The sequence below is a fragment of the Pollicipes pollicipes genome, unplaced genomic scaffold (genome assembly GCF_011947565.3).
Source record: "Pollicipes pollicipes isolate AB1234 unplaced genomic scaffold, Ppol_2.1 Scaffold_7231;HRSCAF=8579_pilon_pilon_pilon, whole genome shotgun sequence".
In the NCBI taxonomy this organism is placed as follows: domain Eukaryota; kingdom Metazoa; phylum Arthropoda; class Thecostraca; order Pollicipedomorpha; family Pollicipedidae; genus Pollicipes; species Pollicipes pollicipes.
In genome coordinates, this window is record NW_023597034.1 from 10498238 (window position 1) to 10502781 (window position 4544).

The 4544-nt window shown below is 45.6% G+C and overlaps 1 non-coding gene across 1 annotated transcript; it reads left to right on the forward strand.

Annotated features, from left to right (window-relative positions):
• Nucleotides 1–223: 223 nt before the first annotated feature.
• On the forward strand, nucleotides 224–296 carry TRNAR-UCU (transfer RNA arginine (anticodon UCU)). Its single transcript has one exon. It is a non-coding gene; the product is annotated as a tRNA-Arg (tRNA).
• The last annotated feature ends 4248 nt before the right edge of the window (nucleotides 297–4544 follow it).

Here is a 4544-nt window from a genome sequence, read left to right on the forward strand (position 1 = left end):
CAGAATTTTTACAACGACGAGACCGGGATGGGTATTTAGAGTGTGAGAATTATAAAATCCAGCCTGTGCCTGGACGGATGGGGAACGGACCAAGCCCGGCGCGCAGCAGCCGCGAAAGGATGATGCTGCTTGGGGTGAAATCACACTTATTGACTTTTTATTAGGAAGAAGGGGGTGAGGAATATTGCGATTGCTAAATGTTCACCTTTCTAACATAACGGGCGTCCCTGTAGCGCAGTGGATAGCGCGTTGGACTTCTAATCCAAAGGTCCCGGGTTCGAATCCCGGCAGGGATGGGTTTTGACATGAATACTTGAATCTGTATGATTCAGGGCCTGTTCACTTAATGGAATGCCATATGCAGTCTCAGCGATTGCAGTAGAGTGGTTCGAGAGCCGGGGAAATCACCGTAATGCGCGCCAATGCGTACGTGCAGTCACTATGGTGGTGGTAGGTAACGCACGCCGTCACGGGGCAGTTCCGATACTTTATTTACAAAGTTTTTAGGCGTTTTAAGCTGCTTTACCAGGAAACAGCATGGAGTTGTCTTGAAAATAAGCCCTCTTTTATATTCGAACACACCGATGATTCAGACGGGTCAACGCGGTCCCGTGATGCTGACTTCCCACCACCGTCAATACCGCACACATACCACTGCACCGCGATGGTTTCACTGTCTCCGAGGCTATGTTCCTACGGGGGCTCTGAACGATACTTCGACAATTGCCTTACGCCCTCATCCCTCGAATTTTGGTTATAACTGGTCACCGGGGGTATCACAAGCGCTGAAGTCGCCTGTGACATTTTAAAATTTCTAAGCTGTACCGTTTCGGAGTCATAGCCTTCGGCAAGTTCGAGTTAGTAGTTGCGCAGGCTACCTTCGATGGTATTTTTCCACTTTATTGAAAGATAATTTGGCAAACCTAAACGTCAAAGTAACCAGAGAACAGTCCTGGATATTTGTATGCCACTTTTGAAGTCGGCATTGCATAAACGTAACTATCAGGGCATTATGAGCTTTTTAAGGCACAAAGAATAATTATCCTGTGCGATATTGATGTTTTTATCGATTGCGTGTCAAAGACCGTAGTTTGGTCCTCACAATCTGCAAAATAAAAAGGTAGTTATCCGTTGCAAAGACATGGTCCATGCTCTGACGAAGACTGGGCGCGCATCGCACAGCCGCAGCCGGTTCCCCACCCCCACGCAAGGGAACGGGCGGGGCCAGGGTAATTGGAACAGGGGGGAGGTGAGTGCGTGCTGTGAGGTTGGTGTCGTCTCTTGCTCATGTGGGGCGACCCAGAAGTCGGAAGAGGTCCAGTGATCGGGTCTTGGACTGGTGCCTGTTGTGCGGCTGGAGCGCGTGTTTGCATCTGGCAGTGTTTTGCGACAGTGAAACCATCCAACAAACCCAGTTGTGCCGATTCATTTCGGAAGCACAAAACGAGAGCACGGCGAGGTTTAAAGGGGTATGCCACCTTTTTGCGTATTCACTTGCTGTTAGATGAGACACGACCGATTTGATCGGTAAAGCCAGTTTTCTCGAAATCATTGTGAGAAGCTAGGAATTCGATTGGAGGTAGCCATTCCAGCGGGACAAATATCATTGGACTCCCTGCTCGCCACTATGAAAGTAATACCACTCATTTGTCTTGCTTCTTTAAACGCGTGTATCCTATAACGTTTGCAGCACACCAATTTGTCAAAATGATCGCGTAGTAGATGCTGCAAAAGCTTGAAACACACTGTTTAAAGAAGAAATAGATGTAAATATAAGAGTATTTATTATCCGGCCAACACCGAGTCCTGATGGGTAGCAGCGATACTCGCGCGGTTGGCGCGAGTTGTTATTACCAGAACGCGAAGCTGATTGCTGCAACTCTAAGCCAGCGAGATGTCACTTACAAGGGTCTGATGACTCATGCCGTGTGTGATGTTCGTAGGGCATCCTGCATGACGCGGAAGTGTGAGAGTTGTCCGCTCTTAGGATGATGTGCGATCGCTTTTGATTGACGCAATCGATACACAAGTAGAGGACATTTTGGATTCGATCAATTAAATTAGATTTAGCCAATGGTCAAGCACAGACCGCTGTGCTTTAATTGAACTTGTTCTGCTAATGGATGAGTTTTTGACCAAATTGTTGGAAGCCATAGTCGCAGTGACCAAACATTACTTCACGTTCCAGCACCAGGATAATTTCTTCGCTGACCTTTAAAACGACTACCCCGGAAGGACGCTTTGATAATTCTGGACTTCAGAAAACTACACTTTCGTCGTCCAAGATGGAATCCGGCAATTCATTGGGATGTACCGCAATGCACGCTACACCTCTTCGTGGCATGTTGGCCAGCACCTGAACAGATTACGCTTAAAACTTGTTGCCTACTGTCAGACGCGACGAAACGTAAGCAGTATTGCGGTCCATACATTTCCTTTTACCGGAAATGAAAAGTCTTGTTTCCTTTATAAGAAAATGCATTACTTTTCAGATGGATCAACTGCACAGAACAAGAATAGGTTCGATTCTTTAAACATTTGCTTTCTTCAGGAGGACTTTGGCGTGAAGTGCGAGTGACATTACGTTGTCATATCCCATGGGAAGAGCTTGCGATGGGGTTGGGGGATCTTGAGAAGGGTTGCTATCAGTGCCAGGCTGTCGCGTTCCATTCCGATCATGTTCTCTCTGCTGGGAAGCTATGCCAGTACTTGCAAAGTAAAGCTAATGTACAGACGGTGTGTTTCTTGGACACTTAGGTTTACACAGTAACACCAGTGAGTGCTCAGGCTGTCATTGTCCGTCAGTAAGATTCAGGCGTTGGGAGATAAATCGCAATCGCTTGATTTCAAGAGTTTTGATGAGCTAGAGCGAGTAAGACTGAGTCACTGTGACACTGAGTCGACTTTCAAGTGCATTCCGCCGCCTGTGCGGAGAGACGCATGGGAGATACTGTGCCGGTAGCCGACGACGGATGACGCGAATAAAGCGCAGTTCCTTATTGTGACAATGTTACAAAACATTTCTAGCCCAAGTCGTGGGGTTCAAAATGCCCTCTATCACATGCGAATACGAAAAGAGTCAAAATCGTGTTTAAAAATAATCCTGTATGCATTACAAATATTCATAACGTCATTCTCAATATGCATTCGTGTAATGACGATTCCAATCACGACACACATAATCTGGGAGGTTTCTAAACCATTTGACTTCTAGTTTTATATGGTTTTCTTTCATCGTGGTGAAAGAATCGTCGCCGAATGCAGCCTTTCAACCACACAACACGAAAATGTCGGAGGCTGTAATTTCGAAACCGCTCAACTGAATGACCCGAAAATGTCACAGTCGTCTTCAGCACCGATGGCAACACTTGTAACTAATTTTAACAAAATCCGAGAGATGAGAGTGCAAAATTCACCCAGTGACCTGTCTATTCGTCGTGGAATGCCCTACTAGTATTAGAACTGCATGCGGTAGTCTGCTACGTTGATCCTCACGCCAGCAAACAGCGCCGCGAATCATGATCGATTGAAGCACATCGCTTGTGCCGCTTCATCGCATATACAATAAACCAGGCATTCGACGTCTGATATCTTTGGAGCATTTTTATGGCGATGAGGTGCTGCCAAATTAGCCGTGTGAAACTGCCAACCCAGCAGCCATTTGTACTACTTTAAAATCGCCGAGAGATGGCAGTAGCGGTGCTTGAAGTGTTCAATGAGCCAAATAATGTTACACCCGTGTTTTGGCCCCTACTCGTGGTGGTCTTGCATATTTATCCGTACTTTTAAGATAATTAATTGATCCTTTTTCTGAGCTGATATGATTCAGCCGTATGTCCAGCACTGCCCTCCAGGTTTCGGCGACATTAGTACTACAATAAAACTCCTGTCAACACAAGTGTTACGTTAGTTCTAGACAAAACTTACGACATTAGCGCTACGCGACAACAATTATGTTGCAATTTTTTAAAATCATCATTGCTTGTAATTCAGAACTGGTTCAGTCATTATTTATGCCCGCCATTACTTTTGCTGCGAAGACTTTATGCGGCATCAGTGCTGCACGGGAAAGTTTATGCTTCAAAAACTTATACCCGTCATTACCTCACAGTAAAACGTATACAGCCATTGGATGTACACGGCATTAATCCACTGCAAAGACTTACACGTGAATAAGCGCTACACCACAAAACCTGCGCTTCAAAAGCGATAATTGTCATGACTCTATTGCAAAAACTTACCTAATATTGGCGCATGCGCAGCATTACTTCTTCTGCTAATGTTTGCCGTGGAACGCAAAGCGCATGGAATTCTTACAGTGGTGTAGGAGAAACCACAGGCTAGGAGGGAACCCCAACTGGGCATCATTGCAATCAAATGTTCCAAGCGCTGATACCAAAAGTTATTCATTCATTGTGCTGCAGAATTTTGTCGATACGTAGTGTTTGGTGTATAAGCAAAGCCTGTATTTTGGGTAGCGAAATCTCAGTGCTGGGTTTAACTCTTGAAGTAGAAGTAATGTCGCGTTGTAGTGAACATCAAGC